The sequence below is a fragment of the Dermacentor andersoni genome, chromosome 11, assembly GCF_023375885.2.
Source record: "Dermacentor andersoni chromosome 11, qqDerAnde1_hic_scaffold, whole genome shotgun sequence".
Classification (NCBI taxonomy): Eukaryota; Metazoa; Arthropoda; class Arachnida; order Ixodida; family Ixodidae; genus Dermacentor; species Dermacentor andersoni.
Window position 1 is genome coordinate 83,040,041 of NC_092824.1, and position 26,198 is coordinate 83,066,238.

At 46.1% G+C, this 26,198-nt stretch overlaps 1 long non-coding RNA gene across 2 annotated transcripts in view; it reads left to right on the forward strand.

The window, feature by feature from the left end:
- Window positions 1-6,525: 6,525 nt before the first annotated feature.
- Window positions 6,526-26,198, forward strand: part of LOC126517955 (uncharacterized) — a 41,459-nt gene continuing 21,786 nt past the window's right edge. The window contains exon 1 of one of the 2 annotated variants that reach the window (XR_007596312.3): window positions 6,526-6,742. This is a non-coding gene — a long non-coding RNA (uncharacterized lncRNA). Of the gene's footprint in view, window positions 6,743-23,435; window positions 23,738-26,198 lie in introns of those variants that run through there. The other variant, XR_008609850.2, reaches the window with a different exon arrangement.

Here is a 26,198-nt window from a genome sequence, read left to right on the forward strand (position 1 = left end):
TGAAATAAACACGGCTGCCCCGAGCCGCAGACACGCGAATTACAGCGCCGTTCAGTTCTATATAAGGAATTGAACGGTTAGTAAGCTTATATAGTACGCGTGCAACTATTACGCCTCAGATTTCAGAAGAAGGCCTGTGGAGTCAATGTTTGTGGCGCACCATATCAGCCTTCGTTTCCAAAATAAGGTTATGAACTTAGATATAGCGAACACTGAAGAAATGTTCTCTTGTTTCCTCTAGGAGCGGGCTTCACTGTACGTACGTCTTGCGTATCGAAGCCATTCATAGGCGTCTGCTGGCTCTCACGTTTTCAAGCGTTTTCCTCGAAACTCGATGGCGTCATCGCCTTGAAGTTCCCGCGTCATTCTCATATGGCGTAATGAATTATGTGAGCATCTGCCCAAACTTAGTTAATTTCTTATCGGTAAAGACGAACTGCTCGTATTCTAAACGAGCTAAATACTGAACTTGGCAAGTTTCGAGAACTAATTCACTGCACCATCAGCTATCCAAGTAAGAGAAAATACGTTGAAATACGAGACGTCACACAGACATACCTACCGTGCACTGATGTTGCGGCGCGAAATTTAAGAAAATAAATTGAAGTTTTGGTGACCGTTTTGTCTTCTGGTAAACAACTTCTTACTGCGAAATTAACTAAAAAAAAAAACTAAAATAATGCTTCGTCATGCTATATTAATGTAGTGTCCCCGAACATTGCGTCGCGACGCAGAGCGAGCTTTGTTTCGCAGCCGTGCATCTCGACGGCACTGTAGTTCAGTGCCAACATCAACAACAAAGGATCCGTCTTTCTCTAATTTCGGACACAGACACTTAACCGCCGTCTTCGCCAAGAAGCAGTGCGACATTTCTAGGCTTCGCCTCAGCGCGCGTACAACTGGCGAGAGATGCCGAGCATGCCGGCAAAGCCTGCACGCTCGCTGCAGGTTGATCCTACCTGACTGCGCAGTGCGCTTACGAGACAGCAAGGGAATCAGGGTGCGCAGCTACATCCGGGAACTTGATAGAGCGACAGCAGAAAAGAAACAGAAACAAAGCGGATCGGCTAAATGAAAGGGGGCCCGTAAGAAGGAGACAAAGCGACGCGAATGCCGACAGGCGCTAGGAAAGTGCTGGTGAAACCCATGGCGTCATCAGCGAAGGCATCCCGCGCACCTAGGGAGTAAACAAAAGCCGCTGAGACCGGTGAGGCTCGAGGCACGACGGAAATGGCTTGCAAAGAGGGGAGGGAGGAGAAAATATAGCAACACGGCGGCCGAGACGAAGTGCGCGGGCATGTAGGTACAGGTACACAAGGCGAGGCCTCCTGAATGAAAGCAACAAGGTGTAATCAACGAAGCACACAATGAGGCAAGGTTTGTGCTGTCACACGCTTGGTACATATACGCTACTCTCTAAATGAGAAGGGGTGAAGGAATGAGTGACATACGATCGCGCAATGTGCGTGCATGAAGCTACACCTAGAATGACTCCGACAATTGAAACACTGTAACGTATACATAGTATGCACGTGACGTCACATCCGCTGTTGTCGTCTGCTTCCGCTACCTTTCGCCATCATGGGGAACCTTATCAACAGGCGCGTGCATAGGCCTATAGGTTCCCCAAGATGGCACCGCCGTAAACCAGAAGTCGCGGAGTATCCTTCAATGACGTACGTGCATGCTATGCATACGCTCTCGGCGCTAAACTGCACAGAATGATTGAAAGTCGGAGGCACGTGACTTGCGCGGGGGTACGCAAGCGACGTCCCTCATGTCGTGGATTCAGTGGACGCTTTAGCAGGCACACGCGGGAGGTGCGAAGGGTTACCAAGCGTATGTTACGGTATGCACATATCCACCTGTATGCGCCTAATCACAGGTATGATTTTAGCACTTCCGCATAACAAAATCTTTCGCCCACGTCTACATGACGAGCTTCAGACCGAGAATATGAGAATGCTATGTTTTTCGCAATTGCTCCGCGTGAATGTGTCTGTGCTATATGGTTCCTTGTGTTCGTGTGGGCATGCCGAACTTCCCTTTTGTACCCTTTCTTTCTCACACCCCTCTCTACCCCGTGCATCCCTCTCTCTCACCGTAGGGTAGCAAACCAGGAAGCTCTCCTACTAACATTCATACCTAGCTATGTACGAAATGAGTAAATTGGGGATAAAACTATTTAAATAAAGACAGGGAAGCGTCTTGGCGATCTCCAACATGAATTGGTTAGCGGAGGAAACATAACTTTCGACGGGGTGCAGTACTGATAGCCCATACGCCTAATCTCTTAAGCCAAACTTCATCGCCTTTCCTTTAGGGTTTCGCCTATCATTCGTTGGTGTGTCAATCGCCTCAAGTATGCGCTGTGTATATGGCACGAATATTTGACCATCAACTGCGCAATAAAACTATAAATCACGGCATAAAACTCTTACATTTAATGTCGACTCATAGTCGTCTCTAAACCACATACAAACTCCCGTTAACGGAAGGGCGCATGATACTCAACGACTTCTTTTTATTTCCTTAATTTCCTTATACTTGGGCTGTACTATTCTTCAGTCGGTGGCTATGTGCCCATTCTTTATTCAGGTTCCTGCGGTCTACGGGGCTTCACGATAGACTTCAAGAACGCCGCCCCCTACCGCTCTGTATTGCACGTGGTTTGTTTGTGTTCGTCTCTCTTTCTCTTTATCTCCCCCTTCCACTCTCTTTCTCTTTTTATCCCCTTAACCCTTCCCACGTGCAGGGTAGCCAACCGGAACTACCTCTGGTTGAACTCCCTGCCTTTCTATGCATCCTTTTTTCTCTCTCTCTCTCTCTTGGTCGATGCATGAAGAATTGGACACAAAGGGCATAGAATTCATAAATGTAGTATCTAATTAGATATCTGTTGTCATTCCATGCAAACACCTTTTCATCACTATTCTTCCCTATTTCGCAGCTTCCAATTATATGACCCCTTTAACAATTACAAAGGTCTGAAACAGAGTTGCCAAGTGTCCCAGGTTTTGCAGATCTGTCCCGGGCTTGAGAAAGTTCCCGAGTCCCGACTTAACGCAGTCGCGAAGGAAATTTGCCAAGGAAGTACGTTTTGCGAGACACGTGGAACCCGATATTCCCTAGAATGGCGAATGTACGCCGCAATAGTGACGCTGATGACTTCTGTTGGCATCCCCTTCGAAAGAGGGCGGCGACAAATATTCGCCTAGCCTGCTTGAGCTAATAAGATGTTACTACATCTATTTCTTTCACGCTTTTATTTTTGTCACCGCTATTCTTTTTGTATCTACTTCCCCTTTCCCTTCCCCTAGCTCAGGGGAGCAAACCGGAGGTTTTAACTCTGGTTAACCTCCCTGCCTTTCTCTCATTTGCATCGATCTCTCTGTCTCTCTCCGTCTCTCTCTCTCTCTCTACTATATCTATTGCAGTCTAGCAGTTTGATTATCTTTCCTTGATATTTCTCTCTTTAATAAAATCTCTATTTCTATATTGTACAGTTACCCACGCCTGTAACGACTCCGGTTAGATCGATCCCTCGTCTGCCTTTTTTTTTTTTTTTTCAATCGATACTCTAAATGTCTATTGCTTATCTAGACTGCTGACGAGGTAATGCTTGCATCCGCTTTTAGTTCCAGCGCTTCTGGAAGGTGGACCTTCCCCGCGGATCTTGTTGGATGAAAATCTCGTCATTCCATTACGATGTGCTTAGTTCTTTTTCCGGACATTCACTGCGCCAGACACAAGCCGCATCCTGTTGCGAATATTTGCTCAGGTATGTGTTTTTTTTTTTTTGCCATCAAGCCGCAAGTTCGGACCTCAACTAGCCAAGCATTGCCCTTTGTGTTATCGCACAGATTTTCGCTCCTGATTTCTTTCTTGCCGTTCTGTAAATCTGCATGGTACTTTTCTTTCGTTTCAATCATTTGCATCCAATTTACCGTCTCCGTTTCTCTCACTTTCTCTTTAACGATTCCGGTTGTCCATCTGCCCTTTCAATTGCCCTCTACTTGGCTGTCCACCTTCTTGATCTCTTCCTCCATGCTGTGTCCACGCTTTTGAGGTACAGATACTTGTGAACTTTAGCCGCCCATTTCTTTTCATCCGTGTTCCTGAGTCTTTCTTCAAAAACTAATTTTCCTCTGCGCATCTCTGAATACTTGGACACTGAACCCCAATCCATTTTTAAGAAGAGCCACATCGCTCTCCTTAGAACCTGGCACAGTTGTTGCTAGCCAGACGCCGCAGTCGCACAGCGCTTTCCTCTCGAGGCTGCTGGGCTGTACCAGCGCTATCTCTAGTTTCCGCACCGCTGCACGAAAATGACGAGACACAGTGCAAACGCCAGACAGGCGTGACGGCACTGAAAATACTGGGCACGACGGCGGCTGCAACATTGGTGAGAGAAAGAAAAAACAGACAGTTCAGGGGACATCAAAAGTATCAAAAGAGAACGCTAAGAACAAGATGCCACATGACGATAAGAAATTTCATGCACCGATGCTCTGGCAGCCCAAGAAGCGGAAGAGTGTGAGAGACAGCAATGAGAAGAAAAGAAGACATAGTAGAGTGAAGAAAGGGAGCGAAAATCCAACGTATAAGCGCGCATGATCCAGCCTGATATAGCTGCCGAGAAGAAAAAGGTGAAAACCTGATGAATTAACGAAATGAATCTAAAACGAAAGCTCCGCTCGCAAGGAACGTCGTCGTGTGGGTTGTAAGATGTGAATGTCTAAGAAAAGAGGGAGACGTGGTAGTACACAAGGCTATAAACGAAAAGCAACTTGCGATGGGCTATATTGGCAACGAGAGGGAGGATGGTGGCGGCAAGTGAAAAGGCTTCGAGCGCGTCAGATGAAAAACAAGATAAAAAGAGCTGAGGCAAGGCCTCCGGCATGAACAAATACAGAGGTGGGCGAAAGAAAGATATAGAAGAAATGCGATAACAAGAAAGATGGGAACAGCGAAGCCCGATGACCCGCTAAGATTAAGACGGTAGAGGAGAAATAGAAGACGTTGCCTTGCGACAAAGTGCAGAAGTATAAGAACGTGAAGGCGGGAGGATGGGAGGACCGAACGAACGAACGATCAGTGGAACGGAGGAGGAGGAGGCTCGCTAAAATGATGCAATTGGAAGAACACGTTGGTAAACGGAAATAGAACTTTTACAGGTGCCGTAAACATCACTGTCGACATCCACAGCTAACACGCCTGCTGTGTTTATTCGAGGAAACAGCGCTTATATGACTGTTCGACTGTCTAGGTTGCAACACTGGGGCCAACAGAGACGCCATAGTGCTCCGGAAATAATTTGGCCACCAGAAGTTTGTTAACGTGCACTTAAGTATGTGAGCGTCTGTACATTTTGCCCCCATGGGAACGAACCTGACACGCTTGGTAATCGCACCTGTGAACTCGGTCCACATAGGTTTCAGCGTTCGTTCAACTCATTCTTTACGCCTAACATTTTCCTTTGCGTCATGAACGCATGGAAGAGGTACAATAAGCGCAGTTGGTATACGACACTTCTCGTGACTAATTTTTTGAGCGGTTGAATTATGCAATTGATGTGACTTTCTTCTACTTCTGACAGCACATGTCATATGAATTCACTATATGCACTTCTGGTCCTTGTTGGGGTCCAAGAACTCCTTCCTGAACTGCGCATGTTCCACGTTAACGTCAGATCATCCCTGAGGTTTGTTCTACGCCGTCCTTCGTTTTCCCTTCCTTCAATCAGGACCCAGTTCTTACGTAACTTCATCCACGCAGTGCAGTCGCATTGTTGTGGATAACGAGGCTCGTGCGGGACCCCGCGCCCAAGCATTCGTCACGGGGCGTTGTTAGGCGCATGGCACGCGCGACATTGTGACGACAGCGACGTCGGCGGCAAGGGAAGAGAGCGGGGGAAGCCGGCATGGGTTGACTGAAAGGCGGAAGGCGGGTGATGGAGCAAACCCGGGGAGGGGCGATGCTAATAGAACGAAAAACGCGAAAGCGACGGGGGAGCCAAGCCGCGCGCGGCCAGAGGCGCCACGAATTAAGGTCACGCTCAATGTATCCAGAATAAACTGGGAGCGAGCGAGAGAGCGGCGTTTCTCCAGCCTTTCCAACGAAAGAGGAAGAAACGAAGAGAAGAGAAGGGGAAGAAGAAACACGGGGGAAGTAGCGAATGGTGGTACGATCCTGGCAAAACAACAAGAACAGAAGCAAAAGACAGACTAAAGAAGAATTTGCACGCAAGTGTATACAGGAGGAGGTTGCGGCGGTATTTGCGCGTGTGTTTGTCAGGGGAAAGAGAGGAGCAAGAGGAGGAAAGTTCTGGCCATGGCGGTGTTAAATGGTGCTTGCGGCAATGGTTCGGTGCCAGGAACATCCTCGGCGTAATCCGCTGGCTACCGGTGGTGAAGCCAGGGGCGCGCGGTGACGAGAGGGTGGGAAAACGGGGCGGGGGGTGGGAGGGGGGAGGGAAGGAGGCGAGAGGGATGAAGGACTGTCGACGACAACACACGGCAAAGTTTTTTTTCCGGGACGACACAAACACGGAGAAGTTAGCGAGGAGCGCGACCCGGATCGAGACAACAAAGCACTTCTCGCTCGCCACTCCGCAGGGACACACGGAATCAGCCAGAGGAGCTGCGCACGCCGCACGATGGACCGAGAAGCGAGAAGCTTGTTCGTAAACTACGCCGTCCTCATCGTCCTGCTGCTAATCTTATGGGTACTCTACACGGGAGTGAGTTTCGGCAACTTGTTTTCTCGTCACCGTTATTTAACTCTTAAAGGTCCGCGGCTTTGAAGTTTAGAGAGATCAACCAAACTTTTTTTTTTTACAGAAAGACCACTCTCTGTCGTTCCCTAAACACACTCGAGTAGAAAAATCTGCGTGAACTTATATTTAGCGGGAAATAATGCTGCGAAAATGTCTCTCAATGTGGACCTTTAGTAGAGGCTGATATATACCTCCGGCGATATCTGGAAAGCTTAGTATTTTAGAAGAGGCGTCGCAATGTGCACTTGAATTTCTTCCTGTTCTGACAGCGCATGTTTTTAAGCATTGACTCTTTTGGTCCCCGTTGCGATAAGATTAACTACGTGGCCAGAAAAGTGGCCGCAACTACTAAACGGATGTAATATAATCAACAATTTTATAAAGCTTGAATTGCAGAAGAATAGTACTAAGCTTACCCGCAATACTGTGCGGAAGCGCCTATTCCCATAAGCGTGAGGTGCGTTTGAATGAAGTAAGGACATTATTACCTATACGAGCGTTTGAGGGTTAAACGGATCTTTATCAATTGCGTACAACATCGTAGTGCGCTCTCAAAAGTACATTAACAGCGGGTGAATTCAGCGCGGTTTCAACTAGTGCGAACTCTTGAAAACAAACAAAAAAGGAGAAAGAAAAAACACGGCTTTCGCTTGTTATTCACCAATAGGTGAACCCCTAAAGAGCACGCCCGCGTCTTCCCGAAGTACTGCTATATCGAAACTTTCTTGGTTTGTAATTTGAAGCGATGGTGTTCTGTGCCGAATTCATAATATAACTATCAATGTTCGTGATGCGCCCTGTTAATACCGCCCACTGGTACGTGTTCCGTGCGTTGTATACATTTTATTACCATTCCAACCGAATTGTTTGCCTCATGGGAAACGGTGATATCAAGAGCTCCGTACAAGTATATATAGTTATAGGAAACACCTAAATATTCAAATACTTACGTTTATTGCTCGATCGCTTCCTTTCGAGGATGTTGATGTAAGGAAGAAAAGAAGTGAAGATATGAGACGAAAACATTTGCGGTGCAACAGAAATTGTTCTGCGCCAGCGTGCGACGTCGTTTGACGGCGTGTCCGCGTCGTAGTATCCCAAGGTCCCGGTTCGACTCCTGCCAGGGCTACAACTAACAGCTCAGCCACATCACCTACGCTAAAAGGGGAATATCGCAATGCTAAAGTAATCAAAAGCGAAGAAAATATCAACAAGCTCTTGGAAGCCGCATGCACTGGTTTGCTACTAAAGGACGCAATAGCTGTCAAGTTGGCACATGCTTTCTTTATTAAGCATCGATCTTAAACCGCGGTGCGTCCTAAGATAACACTTTCCAACCCGTCAAGCAGATTCGCTTCATAAGCATAGCCGAAACTTCAGGCGATCGTCTGTTGCGCGATGAGCTATAAGCTGCCGTACCATATAGCCAATTGCTAATAAGAAAAGCAGCTGACTACTAATCCTTTAAACGGACTATCTACCGTTTTTCAAGGACATTCTATATTGTAGCACAAAAAATAAAAAAGTCTACCATTGGAAGTGTCTAAACGTGCAGTAGTTTCTCTGGAAAGGGAGCAGAAATTTGTAAAACAATATTTCGATCTGCGTGGTCTAGCTCTTCTTAAAACTGTGTACGAACGCAGACAACGCCGATTACCAGACGTCAAGGCAATATCGTAAGTCATGCATCAATACGCCACTCCGTTCGCTGTGACTCCGTTCGCTGTGACTCCGTTCGTTTGCACAAAGTGGCGCCATGTTTCAACACGCGCTATCTGGAAACAAGAAGGAAATTACTCTCTCGCGCAAAGAAAAGCTAGCAGAGGCGCGTAAAACACAATTTCAGGACATACAATATTGTATCCAAGCAAAATAATTTTCCTTGGGCGGATTTTTGGTCCCGTGATGGTACACAGACTGATTTCACTTTTCACTGCTTCACCGTCGGACGACGCGATATATATATATATATATATATATATATATATATATATATATATATATATATATATATATATATATATATATATATATATATATATATATATATGTGTGTGTGTGTGTGTGTGTGTGTGTGTGTGTGTGTGTGTGTGTGTGTGTGTGTGTGTGTGTGTGTGTGTGTGTGTGTGTGTGTGTGTGTGTGTGTGTGTGTGTGACACCCAATCTTCTCATTCCCACCACAATTCAAAGACAAGTTTGGAGCGGTAGACCAGTCCCTTCAACACAGGAATTTCAGTGTAAAATAATTTGTCACTAGCGGTCGAAGACAAAGTAACTATACCAGGAGCCCTCAAAAGAGGTGCATACGCCTATGAACAACGGTGTGCGTTTATCCATGGCCAGTATAGTTCTATTAGTTCCAGCTTGTTTTAGTACTTGTTATGCGATTCAAAATTAGTCCACAAGTGCAGTTTCCCAAAAAATTATGTCGTCAAAGCGTGCTTCTCCGCTATAACAGGCTTTGCAAGGAGAAGCCTACTTTACAGCTAATAGTCTGTGTATTAGTTTGAAGGTCTGAAATGTGGTCCTCCCGTTCCTGAAACGGACGGTTCAGCTAACTGCACATTCATTATACCGTGTACTAACGTTTGCTAAGAAAATAGCTTAAAAATTGTTTCTGAAAAAAGAAAGCTCGAATGTACGTCGGCATACGTGTTGGTATGGAATACGAACACGCCCGACGTATATTCCTTTCAAAATAAATTTAATATCGGCCTGTTGGGTCCACGTGCTTTAAGAAGCAAACGCGCAAAAAAAGACAATACCACAAAAGAAAATCCGCCTCAATTCCTGTGAAAGTGGATGTACAGCGAAGCTTTTGCCTACGTTACACAAGCACGACCACCACAAGCGATGTACGTCGGGTGAGCACGCACCTGTGCGGAAGTGGAGCCTACATCCTCATTCTTCTAGGCCTTTTTCACCAAGCGCCAGTGCATTACTGAACTATAAATGAATGTTTAATAGCAGATTTAGCCAGAAAAAAGGATCGCACGGCTTGCACGCAATCTGCATGACATGACAGCTTCGTATTGTTATTCGAATACATGAGGAAACATAATTCTGTTACGCGGAAACTCAAACACGGAACCTTCCAGCTGCCGTTTGTTTTGGGGTGAGCACGCCACGAAAAATCCGGGCCAACTAGAGGCTAACAGCTTCGCTGTAAAACGCGGAACACACAAACACATGGGCAGTGTGATTGCGTGCGCTGATTTCTTTACCCTGTCATTGTCACGCCTTCAGTTCTTAAAGAAAAAAAGACATAGTGGCTCCTCTCGCCAATCACTGTGCAGTGCACGTGCCGTGTTTTAGGCCAAAAGCGTGGCAGTTTGGGCGAGTTGATATGTCATGACTGTTTTAGGCTTGTAGCGCAGCTCAGGAAGAGCAACAAAGGAAGGAGGTAGGGGTAATCAAAGGGAACGGAAAAACAGAGTGAGCGCTAACTTCCAACTGATGGTTTATTTCGTGACACAAGACTACTTATACACTCGGCAAACCATATGACATCAAGAGATAACAAAGAAACCAAGCGACAAAACCGATAGTAACTAAGTGGTAACATATTCAGACAGCCTGTGGCTGCAGTCGGAGATACGCCAATTCATTGCTTGATAATGATAATGAAGGTGAGCTTACACATGCATGGCCCAGACCAATGATAGACTTTGCTTCGATGATTTCTCTTGTGAGCTGATTACGACTGCGACCAAGAATGACGCATTCCTCTAAGACAGGTTCGCAACCACACGTTTTGCAATGCTGCGCAAGAAACCCCCCAGCTGTAATACAATTCTTGGCATTGTAACCGTGTTCGCGCAGCCTGTCATTCAGGCATCGGCCTAGACGTCGCCTAGACGTCGCCATGTCAGTCAACCTTTATCAGACTAACATTTTTAAAATATTTCGATACGTGGATGATTTTTTGTTTTGTGTTCAGTGTTCTGCGGCTGACCTTGAGACTGAGGTTGCCTCGGTAGTGCCAATAGTCCAAGAATGCCTTGCGCCCCTTGACGTTACCTACGAGCTCCCACAGGATCATAAGATCCGGTTTTTGGATTTGCGCTTAGCTTGTTCGGATATTCATACGTGTTGGTACTATGAACCTCGTGCTAACAAACCACTTCTTCCGTTTCATTCTACCCATTCCAAGTTGATCAAGAGAGGCATTGCTAACCTTTGCCTTAATAATGCTTTGAAAAAGTCGTGCCACCATAGTGTTTCGTCTAGCTTTGCCTCGCAGTGCGAACGGCTTTCGCAGGCTGGTTATCCCGTGTCCCTACAAGTGTCAATAGCAGAACGAATTCTAAGAGAGCGTAGAAAAGACAACCAGCACGCAGATAATCCTGTAACTACTCGGGGTAGGACTAGCGTCATCCCTTATATTCACACCGTCTCACACAATCTTAAGAAAATCGCCCAGCGAGCGAATGTTCGTGTAGTGTTTTCTGCCCCTAACAAGCTAATGAGGATTTGCAAACTCACTAATCCCAATAAGGTAGCTCCTCTTTCCTGTGACAAGAACCACAAAAATAAGTTTGTCAATTGCGCACATTGTGTTGTTTATTGTTTTCCACTCAAGTGCGGAAAACGTTACGTTAGTCAAACTGGCCGATGCCTGAATGACAGGCTGCGCGAACACGGTTACAATGCCAAGAATTGTATTACAGCTGGGGGGTTTCTTGCGCAGCATTGCAAAACATGTGGTTGCGAACCTGTCTTAGAGGAATGCGTCATTCTTGGTCGCAGTCGTAATCAGCTCACAAGAGAAATCATCGAAGCAAAGTCTATCATTGGTCTGGGCCATGCATGTGTAAGCTCACCTTCATTATCATTATCAAGCAATGAATTGGCGTATCTCCGACTGCAGCCACAGGCTGTCTGAATATGTTACCACTTGGTTACTATCGGTTTTGTCGCTTGGTTTCTTTGTTATCTCTTGATGTCATATGGTTTGCCGAGTGTATAAGTAGTCGTGTGTCACGAAATAAACCATCAGTTGGAAGTTAGCGCTCACTCTGTTTTTCCGTTCCCTTTGATTACCCCTACCTCCTTCCTTTGTTGCTCTTCCTGAGCTGCGCTACAAGCCTAAAACAGTCGTGTTTTAGGCAGCAACAAGGAAAGCGCAAGAGAAGTGAAGAAACAGAGCACAGTCGAAGACCTCCCGGCTATAACCTGTCAAACCATGCTCGCTATATAGTATGTAACGCAGCCCCAACCCCCCACCACTCCCCGCTCTTTTGCGCACAACACCGGACGAGCGGGAAGACGGCGCCCATGAAGCCCGTCTTACCCTACCCTTCTCGGCCCACCCACTTACGCATTCCCTCAGACCTGCAAAATACGGCGCCGCGGGGCAGGATAAAATCTTATCGTAGTTGAACTTTGTACGAAAAATGATGGCGACGGCGACGACAGAAATACGCCTGGTTTGTCCCTACATCTGCTATCGTAATGAGAAAAAAAAACATGTATTTTCACTTATATGTCAGAAAGACACACAAAGTGGCACGATGATTACATTGGAAAAGAAAGCACCGGATCAGTGTGAAGAAATACCCAAGAAGATAAAGATATGCAAGACTTAAATACCCATCAACAGAGGGTAAACGAGCAAGCAAGCAAACAAACAAACTCGTTTTCAAGTGGAGATGAACACGGTTCTGATCTGGGTAAGTTGGAAGTGTAAATTAATCGCAGACAATTAGAGCACAAAGAACAAGAACCACGGGAACAATAAAAAAAGGACATTCGTTGTTTACACCTTCCTTTTAAAGCGAAGCTTCCTTTCCCTCTTCCCCCACTTTGCGGGTATTGACTACTGCTGTCTGGCCGAGTGAAGTCAGACAACACTGGGTATGCTCGTTAAAACAGACGTTTTGGCGAGTTGGTAAGACATATGGTAAGACAGAAACGACACGGACCAGCGCTGGTCCATGTCGTTTCTCCCTGTTTGTCCCCGTGAATACCGCGCTGTTCTGTTTCAAACTGGGTACGCGCCATCGAGTATGTGGCACAGATTACATGGGCTCCGAACACGCAACTGGGTACACTGGTTATGTGCAAATATAAACACGTGCCACTGAGTATGTAGCTATTCTTGGCCAGTCCCCCATACTGAGTATGTGCCGCTGTGTATGAGGCCGAACAGACGAGCAGAACAGCAGACGAGAAGTGAGCAAGTCGGCTGCAGAAGATTAAAGTCGGCTACAAAATATTGAAACATAAGTGAAAAGAGAAGTGAGGAACCCGCCGTGGTGGCTCAGCGGCTATGGTGCCGCGCTGCTTATAAGCACGAGGTCGCGGAATCGAACCTTCGCCACGGCGGCCGCATTTCGATGGGGACGAAATGCAAAAGCGCTCGGGTCCCTCGCACTGGGGGCATGTTAAAGATGAAAATTAATACGGCACTACGGCGTGCCTCATAATCAAAAAGTCGTTTTCATCAATAATTCAATTCAAGAGAAATGTAGAAAAATAAGTGAACAAAAAAAAATGTGCGCGAAGTTGACATCATGCATGAAATCGAGACGCTTTAACATTTTCCTGAACACTGAAGGCGGCTTCGCTTATCACAGATTACCACACACGCGCGTAGAATCCGTATTTTACTCGTCGTGGTTGTTCAGTGGCTATGGTGTTGGGCTGCTGAGCACGAAGCCGCGGGATCGAATCCCGGCCAAGGCGGCCGCATTTCGATGCGGGCGAAATGCGAAAACACCCGTGTACTTAGATTTAGGTGCACGTAAAAGAACCCTAGGTGGTCGAAATTTGCGGAGTCCTCCACTACGGCGTGCCTCATAATCAGAAAGTGGTTTTGGAGCGTAAAACCCCATAATTAATAAAATGCGTATTTTTTTTTTCTAATCGCTGTTGTGGTTTTCTTTTTTTCTAAGCTGGCTGCCTGCGACGGAGACGAAATAAATGCGCACAGAGTTGTTAAGAAATCAAAAAAGTAAGCTTCACATACCAACCACCATGATGGCCAGAATTGGCGGGCGCCTATTTGCGGCCGAGTATAAGCTTGACAAGCAAAATGCAGCCGCTGTCGTTAAGCAAAACGAGCCCGAAGACTTGTTTACACTGTTCCGGCGGCCTCCGCAAAGCTGGCGAGGTATGCGTTGTGGATGCCCGCGAACCATGCTGTTCGGTGAGCTTCAACAAAGCCGTATTTAAGGTATACACAAGCAGGGAATGCCGAACGCTAAACAAGCGGGAAACGATTTACCAAAGGTCAATATTCGCTTGCACAAAAAAAAAAGAAAAACGCTGACGGCGACGGGCATGTTTGTTTCCCCTTTAACAGTGTATCGGCATCCTCCTGTTCTGCAGTAGTTACGCATTCATATTTGGTGGACATACATACGTGACATATTTGCTTTCCCTGTAAGCGTATAACGACATTATCTAACAATTTAGTTATGCATCCTTTTGTGCCTTTTCAACTGTGTGCCATTATTCAGACGTCTGGAAAGGGGGTTAACCGAGGGGCCCGATCTTTATTAGTCATAAGAAGCCAACAAACACTGACACCAAGGACAACATAGGGTAAATTACTTTTACTTAATAAATAAATAAATAAACGATGAATTATGGAAATGAAAGTGGATGAAAAAACATATTTGCCACAGGTGGGGAAAGATTCCCACCTGTGGCAAGTTGTTTTTTTTCATCCACTTCCATTATTTCATCGTTTCTTTATTTCATTCATTAAGTACAAGTAATTTCCCCTATGTTGTCCTTGGTGGCAGTGTTAATTAGCTTCTTATGATGTTCAGACGACTGGTAATTTATGAAATGAATGAAATGAATTCTGGCGTTTTACGTGCCAAAGTCACGATTTGATTATGAGGCATGCCGTAGTGGGGGGACTCCGCATTAATTTTGACCACCAGGGCCCCTTCATCGTGCCCCCATTCCACAGGACACGGGCGTCTTGCATTTCGCCCCCTTCGAAGTACGGCCGCCGTGGCCGGGATTTGATTCCGCGATTTGAACCCATGCTTAGTAGCACATCATAGCTGCTAAGCCACCACGGCGGGTAATGAATGAATGAATGAATGGTTGGTTGGGATTGCTGCGCGCGCAAGACGGCAATCTCGAAAGTACAGTTGTGCAATATATTTGGACACACTGAGGTAGTTATGCAAACGGGTGTCTCCAGCCAATTGGCAGCCGCTTCCCTGTCAAGGTGCTGATTTCAGTAGCCTTGTTGTGGTCATTCCTGCGTTATGTGTTTCGTTCAAAGAGAACATAATGTAGTCTGTGATGAGGCATGAAGTGAAGCTGTGTACACGAGTGAGAAGCAGTGGTACATAGTCGCTTAAAAAAGACAAACCAAACTACAGTTCACAGCAAGATGAGACAATACGGTCGTCTAAACAGATTACCCGTGCGCTCGGAAATGTGAAGCGCGTGAACTAAACCGCATTCCTATTAAAGCAAATAAATATAATGATTTTTAATTCGCTCGTAAATGAATTCCACTGAATTTATTTACGAGCGTAAAGCATAATTTGAGCATTTATTTAGCATATCTTGAGCATAAGCATTTATTTGAGCATAAAGGAACTTGGAACTGTCCTCTTTAAAATATTGAAAATGCTTGAATTTCTCAAGAGGTATGAAATTTTAGAGCACATTCAGGACCCGAACTCCTTATGAGTTATATGTATGAGATTGGCAAGGCATAAAGATATACTTTATCAATCATAAATTTTTTGGAGAACGTCTAGACGCAAAAAAAATAACATTTTTAATAAAACGCGTTCCTTTAACCTATTGACTAAAATATGCGAAAAAAAATCATTAAATGTCTGGTTTTACGTGCCAAAACCTCGATCCGATTGTGAGGCACGCCGTAGTGGACGGGAGTTTCGGATTATTTTTTGCCGCCTGGCGTTCTTTAATTCGCCGCCATCGAAATCGACAACAAGTAAACAACGTGTCCGAATATACAGCTTGGTCCAGTATATGTATGTGCAACAAGGGCATATGGAACTCGATAGCATTCAAAGATCCCTGAGTGCTTCTCACGCTTCCTGGCCACTGCTGCTTATGTAGGTATTTGAACATTCTTGGCCAATACTCCATCGTAAAGGACAGCCTGGCAGCCTACGTAGCTTAGCCTCCCTTATGCCTTACCCCTTCTAATAATAAAGGTGACACTCAGTCACTCCATAATGCATATGTGCCACCGTGTAGATGCCCGAATCGACTAGCGGAACAAGGGGTAAGAATTGAAGGAGTCGGAAACACAAGAATGAAGAAGTCAGCTTCAGATACGTGAAAAAGCCGGCATAAGCCGATTATGGAAAAAGAAGTGAAGTGAAAAAAAAATGGTCTCCTCCAATCCGCGCTGTGAAGGTGGTTGGACAGCGAAGCTGTAATCGACAACTAGAACGAGTACCCGTTGCGACGTATAGGTGGAAATTAATCACGTGGCGACATTCACATCTACTCTGCCGAAGCCTAAGACGTTTCGACGGCCTGCGACTTCGCTTGCGCCGCTACTTCGTGCGTCTACAAAGAGTGGACTGGAGAGAAGATAAATTCGCCGCGCCTTCTATACGCACGCTGCTCTTCAGGAGTCATCACTATACGTGGCCTTCCCATAGCGCTAACACCACACAAATCAGTTGCTAGGCGGGTTCTCCTATTACATACGAAAGTGTGCTTACGTTACTCCCTGCTTCTTATGCTACAGTTAAGCTGCTGTCGCCACGATAGCTTGCGCAAATCTTTACCGGGAAACGTATGCGGGGAGCGCTAAGTGTTTCGCATTGCATGTAGGCTCAGGAGCGTTTTATCATCAATTATGTGGTTTGGATGCTTGTTTTGAGCTTCTTCTTTATTGAAACGTATGCTGTTCTGTATGTTGTATGCGTGATTCCAAAGAACGTATGCACGGTTCGCTTCACTTTGCCGAGTGCTTGTAAGATTAAATTATGGGGTTTTACGTGCCAAAACCACTTTCTGATTATGAGGCACGCCGTAGTGGAGGACTCCGGAAATTTCGACCACCTGGGGTTCCTTAAAGTGCACCTAAATCTAAGTACACGGGTGTTTTCGCATTTCGCCTCCATCGATATGCGGCCGCCGCGGCTGGGATTCGATCCCGCGACCTCGTGCCCAGCAGCCCAGCACCATAGCCACTGATCAACCACGGCGGGTCTGAGTGCTTGTAGCCTCTGCCTTACGCGGGTGTGAGCTATAGATGATGATTGTCTCTGTCGACGTTAGACTACGAAGAAATCCCGGGATCCTAGCCATAGACAGCTTCGCAGTAAAACAGAATGGGACCAAAGCGTGCATTGAGTGAGGAGCATCGAACTTACCATTCCGAATTTAGCGGGACTGTCCGGACGTCTGAGTACACGTCCCGAGTCCCGGCTTGTCCCAGTCGGGACGCGTCTAAATGTCTCGACATTTCCAGTTTTCTACCGAACTAATAAATCAGAATTCCTTTTTATAATGCCTGAAAGTCTAGTTGCACGCCTTTTTCTTGTTTTCCATTGCACTGTCATAAGCATAAAGGCGGCTTTGTTTCGCTTGTGGTTTTAGTTCTGTTGTAGGCCCTAGTTCAGTTCTCAGTACCTCTATCTGTATCGGTAACCATCTTAGGCAGGAAACTACCGCAATCTGCTTGCAAATCACGACGTAACAGCGCTGATAGAACCTTCACTGTTGCACGCACAGACTGCCGGCTCCTGGGAACAAAAGATTGAGGAAGTCGGCTACACAAATGCGAAGGGGAAGTCGGCAATAGAAGCAGTCGGGTATCGAGGAAGCGAAACGAACGAAATAGTTTTGTTCTATGTCACATTTCAACAGATTTCTTTCTTTCTTCTCTTTTTTTTCTTGCTGCCTTTAAATAAACACAGAACTTATACCGTCAGCGTCTGACTATTCAATCACATTGCCTAGTTTCTCTTTTTTCGTTTCACTTACGAAGCTTCAAAAGCGCGCTCAGGTAATGCATTTTGCCTTTGCCACTCGATTCTTGGCCGATATCCCCGCTACTTTGTACGCGCCATGGTTTCGCATCATAATCGTCAGTTTGAAAACCGTGCAAACAGGTGAAATCGTCACTCTGATCACATTGCACCGTCGTAAGCCCTTCATCAGGTCACGTTTCGAATCTTTCAAACTTGGTTCGAAGCTCAGCGCACGGCGTGTAAACATGCGCTATATTATGACCACTTTAAACGGTACTGCTACATGTCCATGAGAACAAATTCCTGGCTCAGAAAAAAACATAAATCGTAAAGCGCACTCGGCAGCTATACGGTAATGCGGATCGTAAATGTACACAGCAACGGATCATGAAAAGTATACGAGACACGGTCGTATCTCCAAGCAAACGAAAACTTTAAAAAAAAAGGAAAGGAAAGGGAATAAAGAAAGAAGAGGATCTGCGTGACCGTTATTTCTTACGAGCCTTGAAAGTGATGCGCAGTGCAAGAGAACTGGTTACGTGCGCCGCATTGAATAACTTTAATGTGAATTCGTGTCGCGTTGATATGGAGGCCGCCCCTACGTCGAGACGTTTGGGTCGATCAGTTTACATTTGCGTGGTGGCGTTGAATTCGCATAAGCGTTACGCTTCATTTTGGGGCATCAGCGCTATACGTTTGCTTAACATTGTATCGGATTTGCGCCACTTCCCACAATCATTGCACCACCGGCGTTAACGTTTGCGTAACAATTGCTTTTACATTTCCGCAAACAACAAAGAAAGCTTCATCTATCACCGATTCCCACGTAAGCGTGGGATACGCATATGTGGAAATTGCATTTATTCGAAAGAAAGTTCTTCTATCTGTCCCTGTGTTCCTTATATCTCCGAACATACGCGCATTTCTATGCGTTAACTTGGGTGTTACCTCTATTGAGGACATCCGGTTAAAGACGCTGTTTTCGATAGTCATTACATACGGTGCCTAGCCATTGCTCACCATATGTGGACACAGTCGGCATGGAAAACTAGCGACCGATTTCTTGAACACGCGGAAGCGTTTGTGAGGACGCTTTGTGTTGGTTGCTAATCTTGTTGGCTCTATTTCCCATGTCTCCGCACGTGATAAATAACTGTAAATAACGTAAAACGTTATGTAGTGAAAGTGCGCATAAAACAACAGGTGAATTCCAGAATACACGGCATCAGCATTGGTCAATGTCGATGTTAGCGCGTAATCTATCGGCTTGCGTGTAAATATTAAACGGATTCGTCTCTTTCTCTTCTTTCATTCATTCTATATGTAAAGAACGTGACTTACACAGTTTTGCTTTAAACCTTCTTGAGGACCTCGCTGGTATGCACACATTTGGGTTGAACTCGTTTACGTTGCTTGCGGAGCTGTTTGTCTTCGAGCGACGTAATAACATCCTGCGCATAGCGCTTTTAAGTGCCGTAATAAAGTCGTGGTGCGCAGAGCGATGCTATCCAGGTTTCGTACGTGAATGCACAGTCAAAAGGCATTTGAAAAGGATAAAGAAGGGAGAACAGAAACAAAACAACAACAACAAAAAAAAAAGAACGAGAGAGAAGCACACTAACGTCGACGCTGTAAAAGAAACGAAAAAACACGTAGCTAAACAGCGCTAGGAATGTAAGCACTTGCTGCATCCTGCCCCTCAAACAGCGTCTGGCTTTCTAAATATTGCTCGGACGACCTCGACGAGAACAGGCCAGTCGCGGTTGTGGGCGAGACGCGGGGTTCTTGAGAGACGCACCGCTTCGCGACGCAAGAGGTTCAGATATGAGGGGGGTAAACAAAAGCAATAAAACACGCCACTGTGAAAGTGCAGTGAGCATGCAGAAAACACACACACACACACACACACACACACACACACACACACACACACGCACGCACGCACGCACGCACGCACGCACGCACGCACGCACGCACGCACGCACGCACGCACGCACGCACGCACGCACGCACGCACGCACGCACGCACGCACGCACGCACGCACGCACGCACGCACGCACGCACGCACGCACGCACGCACGCACGCACGCACGCACGCACGCACGCACGCACGCACGCACGCACGCACGCACGCACGCACGCACGCACGCACGCACGCACGCACGCACGCACGCACGCACGCACGCACGCACGCACGCACGCACGCACGCACGCACGCACGCACGCACGCACGCACGCACGCACGCACGCACGCACGCACGCACGCACGCACGCACGCACGCACACACACACACACACACACACACACACACACACACACACACACACACACACACACACACACACACACACACACACACACACACACACACACACACACACACACACACACACACACACACACACACACACACACACACACACACACACACACACACACACACACACACACACACACACACACACACACACACACACACACACACACACACACACACACACACACACACACACACACACACACACACACACACACACACACACACACACACACACACACACACACACACACACACACACACACACACACACACACACACACACACACACACACACACACACACACACACACACACACACACACACACACACACACACACACACACACACACACACACACACACACACACACACACACACACACACACACACACACACACACACACACACACACACACACACACACACACACACACACACACACACACGAAAAAGAAATAATTCTCGGCTAGTGCGCGAGGAGCTGCCTTTTAAAACAACCCGAACCCGAACGTGCACTGGTTTTAAGGGGAAGCTTGAGCTCGGTAGCTTCTAAGTTAAATACATGGGAAAGGAGAAATCATTTTCATCGGCACCCACTGCACAAAACTTGATGAAGTTCGTTGCATTTAATGTAGTGATGTTAAAATGTAATGACTACGGAAAGCATATATATTTTTTTTTATTTAGGCCGTCGATTTCTTTCCCGATCGGATCGTTGAAAGTTGAAAAAAAGAAAAAGAAGAAGAATCAGGCACCACGTTTTCACCTCTGTAACTCAGTAATTATGACACCACAATTATGCAATTTACCTATTAAGACATTTAATGTAGACAGAATTTACGTGTTATACACCACTCTCAAATAGACCAGTATAATTTGTGAGTAGGACTATTGCGAAATCTTTGCAACCAATGTAAACGCTTCACGTGTAAGCAGCAAACTCGCAAATCAAAATTGTCCGCTTTATGTGCTCTAAGACATGTAGGATACAGAGCTGCGATATCTATTTTTAATGCAGAATTGAGCATGTGTAAACGCTGTTCTTCATTTTTTTTTCCCGAGACATGCAAACTTTTTAGCAATTTTCGTAAAAGGTATAAGCTCATAAATCAAAATTTTGCTTCCTCCAGCTGCTATAGAGCGTAACTTTCTCCCTCAAATGCAATAAATTTGGTTCATCATCGCTCGCTCCTATGGTTGTCATATAAGAGTAATTCTGCATTTTATAAGTGTTTAAGTAGGAAAATCCTAGTTGGCTTTGAGCTAAAACTTCCTCTTCAGTGACATGCGAAACGGCGGTGGCATAAGTACCGTTGGTGGCATAAGGACCGGCGTAGAACCGACCACTAACCTGCCGGAAATGGGTACAAAATCCTTCAAGAACACGTGGTGACATGAGTGCTCCTCAACCAAGAATCAGGATCCAGGATCCTGATATCTGCGTGGGTACCCATTTGGAATTTCGACCGGAGAAGCTAGCTCGACAACCATCAGGGCCAGAGCCGAAAAGCCTGGCTACTGCACGGTATGCCCGAAGCAGGGCGGAGAACCTAGGTAACTAGGTGAGACCTAAGTGCACTCGATCCATCCTAAAGCCCCTCTTTCGATTCCCTTTTGCCGCAAAGCGAATCTCGGCAGTCCAGAGCGAAAGCAGACATTTAAAAAACACGACAAAGACGCTTTCAAGCAAGAAAAAACAAACAACGCTATCCTAAACACGCGTAGCGGCGATCAAGTCATAAACAACATTACGACGAGAAAGTCGCTATAAGGAGGTCCTTTCTTTTTAATTTTTCACAGTGATGTTTTTGTTGAGACGGTAAAAAAAGGACAAGTGTCCGTACGTGGGTCCCTGGTTGTACGAATGATGAGCAAATCTTCGTATTCATATTTGAAACAGAACAGCGCGGTGTTCACGGGGACAAGCAGGGAGAAACGACACGGACGAGCGCTGACTTGCAACTGAAGTTTATTGCTTGGAACGAAGCATACATAACAGCTCCAATCAACAGAAGAAAAAAAACATACATATATTCACAATCATTCCTACACGCTGCACTGATTCATTTTACAGCAACTACTTATCACAGGGACCTTCCAGTTATACATAAGCAGCCTTCCTTCAAGTGAATCGCTGTTGCTCTACATGAGTCGCCCAGTGTGATCACCCCCATGACATCGTAATGACGGTGATGAGAGGAGACATTAGATGTTTTTCTTTACTAAAAAGGAAAAAAAATGCACAATCACTGGAGGGAGTTGAGTGACGAAGTACAGGAGGTAATTGAAGATGAATGATGACGATAAGGATAATGATGATCTCTTGAAAAAAAGGAAGCACCGCAACCAGTTTGACTATTGGGCTTAGCGCTCCAAGGTCAGACAGGAACTGCGAATTAATTTTGACCGCCTGGGGTTCATTGTGTGCACCTAATGCTTGGAACCCAAGCTATTTATGGCACTCCGTCCCATCGGAATGTGCGGCCGCAACCAGTTTGAAAACTTCAATTCAATTCCATTCAATTCACTTTGTTTTTCAACGCCAGAATGGCGAGAACTGCGAACAAAAAGCCTTTTTATTGCTCGACGTGGTCCGCGGCCCTTTTTAACAGGCAGTGGCGAAGCATAAGGTGAGGTGTTACGTACTCAGTCTACTCATCGCAGTGCCAGTAAAATGAGTGACAAGCATAACGCACATATATAGAATTTATACAAGTGAAACAGAAGCTGACATATTTACCTTGAAAGATTTGCACTCCAACCGCCTGCGGCACTGTGAATATCTTTTTTTCCCCCCAGGTTGCTAGCAAAAGAAAGGAAAAGAAATGAAAACGAACGCCTGCGGTGATAAATTCCGGTAGCCATTATCCGGAATAGAAATTAAGGTTAGACGAGTTGGTGCCCATACTGTTTCAAAAACTGGAGGAACGTGCGCAGCAACGTTCTACAGTGAAAAACACTTTAAAGAAATAAGGTAACCGGCGTCAAGAATCGCAAATATGCAAATAGCGCGCACCCCCACTCCTTTCCTCAAGACCCCGCTCGCATCGCGAGGCACGGAGCTGAAAAAAATAATAATAATAACGATAAGGAGAGAGAGAGAGAGAGAGAGAGAGAGAGAGAGAGAGAGAGAGAGAGAGAGAGAGAGAGAGAGAACAAGCAAACGAGGAGACTGAAAAATTGAAGACAGGGGCGAGACGTTGCGATGCGACGCGTCACAACAGAAACGTTAACTAAAGAAAAAAAAATGACTTTCAACTTACAAGTGGCGAGGGCGAGGCCCCCTTCTCCGTCAGAGACCAATCATATGAGAGAGATGAGCGCGCTCTCGAGAGGGCAGGCGGCGGTGCGAGCGGGAACGCTTGTCTGACTGCGGGCGATGGGCCAATCGTATTCCCAGATCGCCAACGAAACCCCCTCAAAACGCAGGCCTCGTCGGGTCTCCGCAGGAACGCGGCGAGGCGAGAAGGGGGGAAAGGGAGCATCTCCTCCACGTTCCGGGGGCTTGCCTTAAGACGGGCACTTGCGACGCTGCCGCATCCGCCGCAACGGATTGACTCCCGCGCGTAGTGCAGGGGCCTTGCAACTTCTGTACTCGCAGCGATGGCAGGAATAGACTCACGCGAGGGGCAAAGCTTATTAATCAACTACCTCATCCTGATCGTGCTCCTGCTTATCTTATGGGTCCTCTACGTCGGAGTGAGTACACAACCTTGGCTCGAAATTCAACGTTCGAGATGCGTATCTTACTTCTTTGTATTTGGCTTCGCCACCGATGAGCTCGCCTTAGGACGATTTCTTCTGGCAGCCGAGCTGTTCTCGCGAATTGTGCCGCTGATGCATGACGCACGCCTTGTTTGCCGGCACAAATATGGCAAAGATTTATCCTCACATATAAAGCTCGATCTTGATGCGCGAACATCTTTGTTCGCATCTTTACAATCGGGACAGAGCCCAGGTACTTTATGAAGCTTTTCGATGGTCACTTCGCGAGTAATATAATTAATCGTCAGGTGTGATCTCACTCGATGCCACTGTATGGAAGCTTCACTTTGTATTTGCACTCGCACATTGGATTGGCAAACAGGCTAGAGAAGCCCTTGGGAATTGCACAAGTGCTCTAACGTATGTAATAGAAGTATGGGGAGGTCTGGTGCTAGTGAGTTTCGTGTGCCCTACAGATTGTGCAAGAGTACCAGAGACAAAAGAAAAAAAAAGATTTTCTCGGTGCGGATTGTCTTACTCCTTCCTGTCTCTAACGCCACTTTAATCGAATTCGCGATTTAATCTTGCCGCGGCAGCTAGCCCTCGAAAGTGACTCATTTGTGCATTGCTTGATGTGTGCAGACAAGAGTGCCGTGAATATCGGTAAGCCTCGGTGCAACCTACGCTCTTGTTCACATGGGTTCACGCGGTTATATATGCCACTTGAAACAACGTTGAGTTGCAGTGCACTAAGTAAGGAAAACATTCGCATTAATAACGCACAAATCGTAGAACTGCAGGTACGTCCGTCTTCAACAGAAATGTTTCTACCCTCGTCACGCTACCGTGTGTCCCAGCTAACATAACGCCAAGCTGTTTAAAGAAGAAGAAAGAAAAAAGGAAGACTAAGAAATCACGGTGTAAGATACGATTGGGACAAGATTCACTTCAAACGCTTTAAATAAAGTTTATTACTGCTACATCTTTCACCGTGTTTATTAAATATTTTTTTTTATTTGCACAGCTTGGCTAACGTTAGCTGGGACACCCTATACATAGACAATACCAGCTAGAACATGAGGTTTCGCAATTCGTAGAGCATATTATGCAAGAAGACGTTTTTTTTTTTTCTGCCATAGTAACAACAAAAAAAGAAAGGTAGCGGACACCAATCAGTTTTTAGATCAATAGATCTGATGGACTCTTCTTGGAACACATATCTTCATGGAGCGCCGGAACGCGGAGACCTCATGTCTTATCAAAGTAGAAATGATGACATTGTTACGTAAAATTAAATTAGGCGTGAGACTATTTACGCGATATACCTACAAATCTGAAGGCCAAAACGCAAGAGGGGAGGGGGGGGGCAACGCGTTGTCACCTTCATGCAGTTCAGTATAGCCGCTATCTTTGTCGAGAGCTACGTTTCTTTTACACTCAAATTGCAAAAACGACTGGCTTCAGGGTTCCAGGCAGGAAATTAGGTGTGAAGATGCAGAACAGTAGTAGCATAAAAAAAGAATGTGAAAAATGCTCAATATTTTTCATGAGAAATTTGCTATAAATGGCCTAACGTAACGCGCTTATTACAGGGTAAACAACGCAGTTATGCAAGTCAACTCCGCTTTAGGACAGTCTTGGTTGCGACGGTAACAGGGCATTACATCAACACGAGAAAACGACGAAGCAGTATCTGCGACTCGCTGCAGAACTTTAGTCGCTGTCGGAAAACCTGAGCGCATTCATTTTGTAAGTGGGCCCGGACCCTGTCAAGCTGCTCCAAGGCAGCTTTTTGTCCCGGGCCTTTTTCTCTTGGAGAAATAAGTGAATCTTGAATCTGTTTGTCCACAGGTGTCTCCCCAATGTTCGGAAATCGCCTGTTTCTTTTGCTCATGTGGCTACCTTAAAAACTTCGCTTGGTTATATTTAGTGGATGACGTCAACCAGTTAGCGCGGTTTTGCAAAAAAAATGTCAATAATATAGTCTGCCCTTTTCTTAGTGCCCACAGCGAGAGGACAGATTGAGCACTAAGATTGTGCTCCGATGACAGCTTTATTTAAACACTACTATTGCGACAAACACCAGTCGAGGAACTCCTATTGGCCAACATACGATCCGATGTCGCCCGTTCTAGTGGTTACTACAGAATTTTTTCTGACGTATACGTATACATGCGTTGTCATAACACCGTGATACCGCTGACTTGGAAAAAAAGACAGGGCGCTTGTGGCCACATCTTGTGACGTTGCGCTCCACCACAGCGTGAAGTACCTCCGTTCATTTAGTGTGGTTTTGTGTGTTCAGCGTAAAGCAGTAAAGCGTAGAGGTGTCTGTAAAAGGGACACTCAAATGCATAAGCCTTCGTTGTCCGAGACTAATTCCTTCACGGTTCTTCCTTTCTTTTTCTTTTTACTTTCCCCTTCAGCCCCCTGGACGACACTGTTGAACGCAGTA